Source organism: Schistocerca serialis, chromosome 5, assembly GCF_023864345.2.
Source record: "Schistocerca serialis cubense isolate TAMUIC-IGC-003099 chromosome 5, iqSchSeri2.2, whole genome shotgun sequence".
Lineage (NCBI taxonomy): Eukaryota > Metazoa > Arthropoda > Insecta > Orthoptera > Acrididae > Schistocerca > Schistocerca serialis.
The window spans coordinates 818796686-818809636 of record NC_064642.1 but is presented as its reverse complement, the minus strand read 5'-3'; the positions used below and the strand labels follow the sequence as shown (position 1 = coordinate 818809636).

Here is a 12951-nt window from a genome sequence, read left to right as displayed (position 1 = left end):
ATCTGGTCCCGACCTTCATTGATTAAGAGGTATTAGCTCATTTCTAATGTTTCTGTAGTCTTTAGCTCTTGGATTAGAACCAGCCCACATGGCTCTTCCAGCACACCCCTTTGTGCACTGCCATTTTCTTTGCACTCTGTCTTCAGGCCACGAGTGGCCTACCAGGACCATCCGATTGCCATGTCATCTTCAGTGGAGAATGCGGATAGGAGGGGTGCGGGGTCAGCACACCGCTCTCCCGGTCATTATGATGGTATTCTTGACCGAAGCTGCTACTATTCCATTGAGTAGCTCCTCAATTGGCATCACGAGGCTGAGTGCACCCCAAAAAATGGCAACAGTGCATGGCAGCCTGGATGGTCACCCATCCAAGTGCCGACCACGCCCGACAGTGCTTAACTTCAGTGATCTCATGGGAACCGGTGTATCCACTGCGGCAAGACCGTTGCCCGCCATTTTCTTAACTAGTATATATTATCCAACAATATATTTCAGAATAATCTTAAAAAATCATTTAACCCTTTAAATAATATTTCCCCTATCATTTCCAAATCCTTTTTCCCAATAATTTTCCTACAGTGAAGATGAATTGTGAGACGTGGTACTACAATTAGTATTTGACAGAGCACGGAAGACCTGACTCAAAACAAGGCACATGGAGTTGATCGCATTTTCTGGGGATGAGAAAATTGTTATAACCGCTGCATAGCATAAATGAGGCAGGAAAAACCCTCATTCTTCAAGAAGAGTGTAATAATTCCAACTTCAAGTAAGGTGGGTGCTAGTATATGCGAATATTGTTCAACCATCAATTTAAAAAGTCACACTTGCATAGTACTGATATGAAGAATGGAAGAAAAACTGGTAGAGCAATACCTTGTAGAAGATTAGCTTGGATTCTGGGGAAATCTAGGAACACATGAGACAGTACTGACACTTGAGATGTAACTGATTTGTTGGGACATCTGGTTAATAACAATTCATTCCTGAATAGGCAATACACGGTTCTATTGAGGTGTGCAATGCAATGTAATTTTTTTATTATTCTGAAAGGGTCCTGTAGCCACCTTTCATTAGTCCAGTAGCCCACATTCACTAGCATTTCTCTTTCTTTTCCTTGTTTCTCTTTTTTTTCATAACTGATTGAATGAATGTGGTTGTGAGTCATATTGCTAGATGGTGGCATAGTCTGCTGCAGAAAGTCTGTGATAGTCACACAGATTCAGCAGCAGTTGTACATAATAGCCGATTACCTTGTCATCAGCGGATGTGGACGAAATATGGTTGATAACGAAATGTCCGCACAGACGGTGTGAAATAAATATACAACAAAGTAGGGTTACCGAGGGCTACGTGAGCACATGGCCCATTTAGAATTTCACCTAAAAGGGTTAACGGCCCATGAAGTTGAAAGAAATGAACGAAAGGGCCATCATTCCGATGATGATTCCGGGAATGATGGTGAATTTGATCATTGTCACGATCACGGATCTAGTACCAGGTGGGAATGGCACGGATCCCCTCAGGAATGTTTGCCAAGGAAAACTCACAAATTTGACTTTAAACATTTTCTGATGGTGAGGAAGTTTGAAGTCTTCCATAACTCGGCTATGGGGATTCACCCGTGGGCCTGGTTACAGCAGTTCAAGTTCTCCCTTCCTCCTACTTGGTCCAGTGTGCACAAAATAGAGTATATGTGCGGCTACCTCGAAGGTGAGCCAGCGGCGCGGATGAGGTCAATTGCACACAATTGCTACACAGTCAGGGAGTTTCGTCAACACTTCCTGTCGATCTATTTGTCAGTGGCAGCGCAGAGTCGTGTAAAACATGGACTCATTATGCTACCAGAATTAAACCAGTCGAAATTCTCCATCCCTGTGTAGATGCTCGAGCGCATGCTGCAGGTGAATGAACATCTTGATGATGCTTATGGACCTGCGGAAATTATTCGTAGAAGATTAGCTTGGATTCTGGGGAAATCTAAGAACACATGAGACAGTACTGACACTTGAGATGTAACTGATTTGTTGGGACATCTGGTTAATAACAATTCATTCCTGAATAGGCAATACACGGTTCTATTGAGGTGTGCAATGCAATGTAATTTTTTTATTATTCTGAAAGGGTCCTGTAGCCACCTTTCATTAGTCCAGTAGCCCACATTCTAATGCAGTTGCGGCATTTTATCCTTGCAAGACGATGTAAGGATGATGTACAGGGGTTTAGCAATTTCCTTTTACAACTTGAGTGCAATGCGAATGGCACCATGCAGAGTTACGATCAGAGCACCTATGAGCAGTGGCCACACGAGTGAAGCCGCAGCCCTAGAGACAGGTGGCAATCCAGACATAATGGGTTGCCTGGGAGTTACAGAGTGCACGATCGTTGGCAGCGCCGCGACTCCTCACGGAACACGGGCAGAACAAACGATGCCAATGGTCATCATTTGCTGAGAGGAAATCAAAGATACCTCAGGGAGTTTAGAAGATATGGTAATGAGTAGAGATTTAGGACCTAGGAATGGTAGTCATGACCGACCACAGACTAATTATCGAACAAGCAACAACAGGAGTGCTGTAAACAGTACGGGTGGTCCGCCACTGGGTGTTGAAATTCGTCCCGCAAACCCGCAGCACAATCCACCAAATGCCCCTAATCAAAGGGATCAATGACTATTGGCTGACTCGGTTGGCGTCAACTTAATGAAGACCGGTACTTTTGATGATATTGTTGTGCATTTGGTAGAGGAAGACGATATTAGGGAAGATTTGTTGAGGGAAGGCTACAGTATTGGTGTGCCTACAGCAAACCCAGTCGTGTCTGTTTACATTTGGGAAGTCAGTGTTAGATGTGTGCTCGATACAAGCAGCCCCTTTTTACTTATTAGTGAGGCTGCGTTTCAGATGTCTGAGAAAATGGGGAGTTAGCCAACTTTCAAGGTGGGAGGAACCACAGTCAGGGGGCGTGATGTATGGAAAAAGTGTTAAAATTAAAGTACAGACTCGAGTAAACTTCGTCTGTCAAGGTCACGAGTTTGAATTCAATTTTTTTGTGATGCCACTAATGAGCGTGGTGATGATATTGAGGACTGACTTTATAATGCCTACCATGCCCTAATTGACATGGCTGGCGGTGTTATGACTATCATTGCCGGGAGCAACCCTGTCAGTCTAATTTTCAAGGAATGTGTTTTGTGCAAGGAGTCTGAGGTGAGCTGTCTGAAATTTCACGTTAGGACTGAGTCGTGAACTGGGCAGGAGGTTTTGGTCAATTTGATTAGTGACCTAGATTCACAACCTAATGAACATGACAGGAACAATGTTTAATGAGCGCTGTGGAAAGGTGTATTGCTGGTGCAGGAGCCACGGAAGCAAATCGTGTGGAACTGTGTCGCGTTCTGAGAAGCCATGCCTAAGTATTTTCGGATTCACCGGGGGCAATTGATGGTTTCTATACTGCTTTACAGTATGCAAACATCTTCCATTCTTTGTTAAGCCCTACTCCATCCCACTGGTGCACAAGAGCAGTGTGTAAGCCGAAATAAGTAGGATGCTGGAGCATGGTATAATAGGCCGAGCTAGGAGTTCCTATAACTCGCCATTACTCATTGTGCCAAAGCAGGACAAGTCCGTGCATTTGGTGTTTGACTCATGGCAAATAAATATGGTCATCATGTCCGAGACAGATAGGCCAGAAGGACTGGAGGAACTGCTGCAAAGGTTTCACCGTGTGAAAGTTTTGTCATCCATGGACCTCCGGCACAGCTATTTGCAAATTATGCTCGATTCATCTTGCAGGAAATACACTGCATTCCTCTGCTATGAGAGTTGCTACCAGTTTAAATGTCTCCCTTTCAGGTTGTATATTTCTTCAGCCACCTTCATAAGAGGCCTGAATAGCATATTACCTGACGACCTAAAAGCCCCCGTAACTGAGTATGTGGACGACATTCTCATTCCAGAGAAGTCGTGGGAGGAACACAACCAGGTACTAAATCAATTGCGGGGGTGACTGTGAATCTGTACAAATCCCAGTTCGGGTGTGAAAGCATAATGTTTCTGTGTCATATTGTGTCGGCAGATGGGATTCATCTGGATACCGAAAAAATTTCAGCGATTGTGGAGTGCAAGATGCCCACGACAAAGTGTCATCTCAGGGTTTATTTGGGGCTTTTGTCCAACCCTTTCAAGTGCACTGACAGGTAAGAACACTGTTCAGATGTGGGACGAGCAAGAACAGAGTGAAATTGACGAATTAAATTGGTTAATGCTCCATTGCTTGTGCATCCGGATTTGAATCAGGAGTTTTGTCTGATGACAGATAGTTCACTGATGGGGCTGGGAGCAGTGTTGTTCCAGACAGATGGTGGAAAGGATCCATCCACCTGGAAAACTATCTCGTTCGCCAACCATGTGCTCTCGCAGAGTGAACGGAACTACTCTGTCACGGAACTTGAAGCCCTGGCGATTGTCTGGGTTCAAATGGCTCTGAGTACTATGGGACTTAATATCTGAGGTCATCAGTCCCCTAGAACTTAGAACTACTTAAACCTAACGAACCTAAGGACATGACACACATCATGCCCAAGGCAGGATTCGAACCTGCGACCGGTTCCAGACTGAAGTGCCTAGAACTGCTCGACCACTCTGATCGGCGATTGTCTTGGTGTTCAAGAAATTCTGGTACTATTTGTTCAGGTGCACGACTAGGGTGTACAGCAACCACCAAGCACTACAATTCCTAATGAGTGCCAAGATCAATATGGTAGGCTCGTACGGTGTTCCTCCAGGAATACCACTTCATGACAGAGTACATTCCAGGGCACAAGAACATCATTGCTGATGCTCTATCTCGGATGCCTATTGGGCTCGCCCATGCTCAGGATAACGCTATTGATGAAAACAATTTTAGTGTGTTATACCTTCAGAACGTGGCATTTGAGAATTATGTCACTGCGTCAATAGGTAATAGCAGGCCGAAGCAAGACAAGGAAGAAGTCTTGTGTGATGTCAAAGAGAAATGGCATGATAAATCCCACATGGCCATCAGGCAGTATTATATTATCCAGAACGTCATCCTATTTAAGAGGCGAGCTCTGGATGACTCCAGGTGGCTGTTGGCGATTCTGGAGGAACTGGTGAATAAGCTCATGTGGTACGTGCATCTGAGCTACTGTCACTTTGGTGAAAGGAAATACTTAGAGAAGCTGCAAGAAACCTGTTACTTTAATGATATGCTTTAGCGTATACGTAAAATAATTAGAGTATGCAGGCCCTGTCAGCAAGCCAAGCTGCCCACTGTGTCGTTTGCCACACCAATACACCCGATCGTTCCCAATAAATTCAGGGACCTTGTAGCAGTCCGCTAGTGCTTTCTAGGAATGGATTTGCATACATTTTTGTGGCAGTAGAACTGACGTCAAAATTCATCTGCCTCACCCCGATGCGTAGGGCCACTAGGAAGGCAGCAGCTGCCGCATTTGCAAATCACTTCTTATGGGAGGTTGGCACTGCGTGATTTCGGACAACGAGCCACAATTCAGGTCACATCACTTAGGAGTATATGCTTTGGAGAAAGTGAGTGAAACCGATCTTTATCTCCCTTTTCTGCCCTTCAGCGAATCCCTGTGAAAGGTGGATGAAGGAGTTTGGAAAATTGTGTCAGTTATACTGCCACCATGGCCACCAGACGGACATGAAACTATCCAGTTTCCAGAACATATAAAATGAGTTGCCAAATGCCTCGATGATGTTGCCACTGATTCTGGTCCTGAAAAACAAGGAGCCTGTGAGTAAAATAAAAGAGGTGGTTCTCTGGCCAGCAGAACCCAGGTTACGGAGATCTGCAGTTGTGGAGCTTGCCCTGAAAAATATATAGAGTGCTGCTGAGGCTTGGATAAGAGCCTACAAAAAGGAGGTGTGGAAAATAACTTTTCACATAGGCCAGAAAGTACTTGTATGCTTGCACAAGCTCTGTAATAAACGTGCTGGGTTGTCAAAGAAGTTCTTTTTCTTATTCAATGGGCCATACAGAATCAAGCGGATTCCACATCCGAATGCGCTTGAAGTAGAAACCCTCCGCTCTCACAAGTTGAAGGGCCTGCACGTCATCTGCAATGTAAGACCTTATATTGAATAAGAAGCAGAAGATCTTGCCCCTCAGAGGTTGGAATGACGTATTGCCCATATGTTTTTCTTGCATTCATTCTTTTGTGAGTAAAATCACAATGTATATTTTCCAATGTTTTGATTCATTCTGGTGTGATTAAAATTAAAGTGTATATTTTCTATGAATTGTAAAGGGTCCCCGAATATATGAGTAGTTATTTTAGTTATTTCTTCTTCTGAGCAGAAAAGAGTAGTTAGTGTTGTGCAGCTTTATAACATCTGAACATGAATGATTATGAGGCTCAGATGAAGCATTTCCTATTACAGTGTCCCAGCACTGATGCATCAACTGAGATGGTGCAAAGAGGTGATGAGCGGATCTCATGCCCAACACCCACACGAGTCTACGTCGACCTCAATGTGATGCAGAAAAGCATGTCTCTCTCCATTGACATGACAGGAGAAGGGGGCATGTGTCGTAAAACACATTCCTCCACAATACGCGGACGACGACTGCCAAGCCACCTTCTCGATGATGAGGCAGGGTCGACAAGCAGCGAAGTCCTGCAAATCTGCAATGTTGAACCATCCCTCTGTATGGACACAGAGGGTGGAAACGGGCATGAAGCAACGTCATGGGGTGCTGTCTAGGATGAAAAACCTGAATTACGATGGACATTACATTCAACGCCGCTGCAAACTCCCCAGTTCAGTGATGTGGTCCCCTAGTAGCTTATCCTCCAAGTAGCCTTTAGAAGAGATACCCATCCCAGCACCTAAAGAGAATACCCAGTGAAACAACCGTGTGACAAAACTGCAAAATGGCAGGGTGTCACCAATCTGGTTTCTGTATGTGTTTTTGTACTCATGTCTTATTTTCCATAGGTGGTTATTTATCAGCTGTCATTCCACTGGGTTCATTAATGGTTTTGTATCACTGTATTTGTTGTGCACATTGAGTTTTGCACTTTCACTTAGATGTTTTTATATAAGTCAGCACCAGCTGACACTCCTTTGGTTTGTGGTAATGATTTTGCATCATTGGATTTGTTTATATATGTACATATATTTTGTGTACCTGTTCATCTGTGTCTCTATGTTAACTTTTGATAATTGGTTAAAGCAATTTTCAGATAATATCTCACATTTGTTGTCGTAGTAGGTCAGATGACATGATGATAGTGTACAATATCATGCTTAATTTAATTTGTTCTGTTCACTTTGGCTGACCACATGAGGTCACAATTATTGACTAAGGTCAGATAAAACTCATTTGGATATAAGTGATTAATCAATTTTTTAGTGCTGCTGTTTGCCTGTTGCAATTGTTGCTCATTAGGGTATGTTTGTTTCAAAGACTGTTGGCTAATCTCGTAGCATGGTGAGAAAATTTGCGGCACAGTCTTCTCCAGGACGTTTGGGGTGATGAAAGGGTCCTGTAACCACCTTTCATTAGTCCAGTAGCCCACATTCACTAGCATTTCTCTTTCTTTTCCTTGTTTCTCTTTTGATTGAATGAATGTGGTTGTGTGTCACATTGCCAGACGGTGGCGTAGTCTGCTAGAGAAAGTCTGCGATAGTCATACAGATTCAGCAGCAGTTGTACAGAATAGCCAACTCTATAGTGGTCAAGTAGGCAAAGAGGTTTGTGCTATTTGTGAGAAATCTAACTGCGTTAAGTTGGTGGTGGAAATGGCATCTTTGGGTTTTCTGGGCCACGCAGAGCGTGGAAGAGGGTGGAGGAGAAAAAGCGAGGCACTCTGCCACCGGTAGCATCCACAGCTGTGCTCCAGTCTAGGAAGGGTGAGTTAGACTGACCACGTGCCACGTTGTTACTTGGCAAGAGGACAGCTGTTAGCTTTTGGTCTCACTTTTCAACTCTGAAAGATTGCTTCGCAGCAAGCAATGCAAAACTTTGGCAGATTTTTCTTTTGGTACATTTCTATAGCAGACTTGTATCTGCTGGAAGAACGCCACACAAAGGTGTCACAACTATAAGAAGTGAGCCCTCGCTTCTGTATGAATGCCTGTTTGCCTTCAGCTGTGCCTGTATACGCTTTTATTTTTCTAAATATTAATAGTTTTGCCTAGTCATAAATTTTCCTTGTTTTATGTATCTTTCATACATGGGGAGCCAGCCACGTGGTTGAACATTAGAGTTTGTTGGGCTACTGTCAGCACTAACTGTCCGATCTCATGTGTGTTTTAAAGAATGTTAACTGTTCATGATTGTGTGATGTGATATTGTTGCAACTTGGCCACGATGCCTAGAAATTTCGTCTCCGCAAACCACATAGGCACGCGGTGTGCTGCAAAACGTGTACTGTTTCACGAGCCATTGCACTTAGTCATCAGGCAACTGCAGTTGTATGAATGATTCACACCAGTGATTTTAGGTGTAGATTATAATGGTGAATGTACTGATGCTTTTCTTTAATGTTTTAGGAATAAATGTTATCAGGAATTGTGTACATGCCTCACATCCATGTCTTAGGAATAAATGATTTTATCCACAATTTTCTCTTGTATTGCGAGGTTATGTTTTTGCACCTAAGCCACTCACCTCATAGATTTCCCTTTAGCACATCCAATGCATTTCCTTATGCACAAGTCCAGTGATTAGTTTCCCCTTTTATTTTGAAACAAATGCTTTAATTTAAGTCTTATTTTTAGGCGTGTTGCTGGGAGCTGATCTTATGCACAGTGTTCATCCACTTTCTATTTTATTTTAAATGTTTGATTCTCATGGACTGTGCAAGGGCAATACTATTAATTACATTGCATCCCCTATGAGTGATATCACAATGTATGCACTGTCATAAGTTTTTGGACTGTGATCAAATTAATTTATTTTCCGACTGCCAAACCTTTGATTAGTTGTATGGTTAGAGTCGGTGGTGATCCTAATCTTCTCACATTAATTTCACAAGCAACAAGCATTTCCATTCCCAATAAGTTAGTTACAATTGTTACAACTATGTTTCTTTTTATCAAGCATGTAAGTCAGTATTTATCATCATTTGAGGTAATTTAAAGACCTTTTAATGTTAAAGTTCATCTACTCATTACATATAAAAAAATCATAGAACTGCTGTCCACACAATGTAATTTCATGTGGGCCCTATATGTATCTCATTTTGGTCAGTTCCATAGTTTCAAAGGCAGAAAGAGAGAAATTCATCTATGCAATGCAATTTTTGTGTAAAATATGTAGAATTATCAAATAGTAGTTTCAGGAAAACCTATAAAATGATGTAGTCAATCACTCAAAATGTAAACATTTAAATGTTTCAGAACCTTTATGACCATTAATCACATTTGTTTGTGTGAATTAATAAAACTTTGGCATTGGAACACCTGTAAATGTAGACAGTCAAAATAGTTAAATATTAGCCTATGGCTGAACTTTGGCTACAACTGATTACTATTATTTTACAAATTCAAATGTTTTATTCCACCTTTGAGCATATTTACATGCAATTGGTGTCGTCAGTGTTAACACAACAACAATAATAATATAAACTTGGACAAATGTCACTAACTATAATATAGTAATCCAAGATGAATACAATACATATTTATGCAAATGTCTTGACAACAAAATGTTTCCTAACAGATCAATTATAAGATAAATGAACTACATAGTTCAGTGAATGACAAATAAATAATCAAACAGATAATTAACAATAAGTACATGAAAAATTAATAAGGTAGTTGCACAGTGTGGCATATCTGTTTGCAGTTAATTTATTGTTCATTCACATACAGACAGTGTATCATTTGTCACATACTCAAGGGACACTTGAGCAAGTAAATGACTTTACTCTTCAGACACCTTGAAAGACTAGGTTTAAATTTATTTACTGGCATACTATAGGCATTTCAGGTAATTTGTTGAAGCAGACAGGACCAAGACATTTGTAACTGTTATTTGTTTTTGCAAGCCTATTAATTGTATGTCCATTTATTATGTTACAGTCATGAACTGTCCTCCTTCAGTCAAATTTACTCAGATTATCTTTAACAAAGACAAGGCAGTTGTAAATATAAGGCCAGGCACTGTCATTATATTTAGTATCTTAAAATAATCTTGACATGATTCATATGGGCTAAGTCCTGCTATGCACCTTAAGGCTTTGTTTTGCCATTTGAACACTAATTTTGAGCATTCGGAATTGCCCCATAATAGTGTTTCATAACTCAGGTGGGAATGGAAGATTGCAAAATATGCATATAACGGAAGTTCTTTACTGACATTCCTCCTCATCTTGTACAGCAGATAGATGACACATGTCAATTTGCAATTTGCCACATAACTTCCCTGTGTGGGTATCACGGCTGATCTTTTGATCTACGAGGGTCACTCCAAAAGAAGTTCACACTATTTTTTTTTTTAAATCCATCTTTTATTCCACATGTTTGAAAGTTTTACAGTGTGTAGATACATCCTTTAGGAACAATATTTTCATTTCTCCACATAATTTCTATCCCCCTCAACTGCCTTACGCCATCTTGGAACCAGTGCCTGTATACCCGCACGGTGAAATTCTGGACCAACCTGTTGGAGCCACTGTTTGGCAGTGTGGACAAGGGAGTCATCATCTTCAAACCTTGTTCCATGAAGAGAGTCCTTCAGTTTGCCAAAGAGATAATAGTCACATGGAGCCAGGTCAGGACTTAAGGGCGGGTGTTTCAGGGTTGTCCATCCGAGTTTTGTGATAAACATCTTGGGAACCCACCTGGTACAATCTTTTTTTAATGCCAACACTTTCAGTATTCTGCAAACACTTCCTTCCCCTATCCCAAAATAGCATGACAATTCATTCACTGTGATGCGTCTATCAGCAGTCACCAGCTCATTAACTCTCTGCACACTGTCTGGAGCGTGTGCAGTACGAGGCCTGCCGCTGCGAGGACAATCCTCAATATTGCCGTGTCTGCTTTCATCATGTAACCTGCTTGCCCACCGACTAACTGTACTGCGATCGACAGCAGCATCTCAATACACCTTTTTCAACCTCTTGTGGATGTTTTCCACTGTCTCATTATCACAGCACAGGAATTCTATGACAGCACGTTGCTTCTGACGAACGTCAAGTGTAGCAGCCATCTTGAAGACATGCTGTGACGGCACCACTCACGGGAACAGGTTGAACTGAGTTTGAAAACAAGCGGGAAGGATGTATCTACACACTGTAAAACTTTCACACATGCAGAATGAAAACTGTATTTTTACAAAAATAGTGTACCTTTCTTTTGGAGTGATCCTCATACATGAGATGGTAATAATTTTACTGTTTTGGTATCATGACTGGGAGCATTCAGACTAAATACAACAGCTTCAGTTCTACTCTCATTCTTCTGCAATACATCTGCCTCAGACCAAGTACTGCATCTCTTCATGGCCACTGTCATGCTGTGTTGCACATTTTCAAGGTTGGTAACACATGTGATGAGTGTTGTGTCATCAGCATATAGCACTGCATCACATGATACAACTGCAGGTAAATCATGTATATAAATAATGAAAAGGAAAGGTCCAAGAACAGATCTTTGATGAACACCCTTTACAACTGGGAGACTTTCTGGCATTTGATTATTTACTGTAACTTACTGTTTTCTATTGGTTTTAGTGAAAAAGTAGTACACGTTCATTGAGTATTGAACCATATTTGGGACTTCCTTGAAGACAGAACTCAGCATGTTGATCTTAATGAAACAAAGTCAATAGACGTAAACAAAATGTAATGAATACCCCTAGGAAGCATGATAGGACCATTACTCCTTTCAATACATATACCGAACCTAGTGGATAACAAAACTGTTCAGATTCAGTCTCCAGGTCGCTTTTCTTTAATTCCACATGGCCAATTTCAGGCCAGATCTATTACAACAAATTTGTTACAGTTGATTCAAATTACAAACAGCTTAAGATTTATGTTTATGAAGATTCAAAATGCTGAAAAAATTCGTTACAATGAAACAGCTGAGCAATATACCATTTTTTATTGTTGCAGAGTAACCTGTTTAATATGGAGCAGGAAGTTCCCTGTCATAACTTGCCATACACTCACCTGCTGCAGCTAAGAGAAACTGCCTAATGAGCAAAGTGACTTCATGCACAGTAATTATTATGAAATTTTTATGGACATTTACTTTGGAATGGGGTATGACACAACACCAAACATCAGCCCTCAGCATACTGGCAGCAGTGAATTGGACAGGGCAGAGGAAACTTTAGGATAATGCAGTGTTTTGTCTGGCACAACAGAAACTCTGCCTACGATAGCCAAATGAGAGGAAAATACGATATATTTGGAATTTCTAAAGTCTTGTTTAAAGTTTTTAATGGTCCCCTGATCATGACATCCAAACTCTTGATAAGATTATGCAAGAAGCTCTTGACTTTGCTTTAAAATGGTCTGCAGCCAATAAACTTGTTTACAATCCAGATAAAACCCAAAAGCTTATGTTAGGACTTTCAAAGAATGCAGATAATAAATGTGCCAAACTCTTAGGAATACATCTTGGTTCCAAATTCAATTGGAAGAATATAGTCCTATAGACAACACACTATCAAATATTGATCCCACAGAGAGAAAAAATATTAATACTAACTTAGGACTATCTGATCATAATGCCTTCAGCCTTACAATTCCAGCTAAACTTGCAAAAGAAAGAAATGTGTTTCTTTCTCATATAAGAAATTTCTCTGCAGAAAATTGTGCTAGTTTTGTTGGTAGTAGAAGTAGTGAATCCTGGTCAGAAGGGCTTTCAAAGTCAAGTACTAACTATGCTTATGATGTTTTCTCTTCAATATTCATGTCCAATTTTGCAATGTATT

General features: G+C 41.2%; 1 pseudogene; it reads right to left on the bottom strand.

Annotated features, from left to right (window-relative positions):
- Positions 1–332: 332 nt before the first annotated feature.
- LOC126482637 (5S ribosomal RNA) lies at positions 333–450 on the bottom strand (annotated as a pseudogene).
- Between the last annotated feature and the right edge of the window lie 12501 nt (positions 451–12951).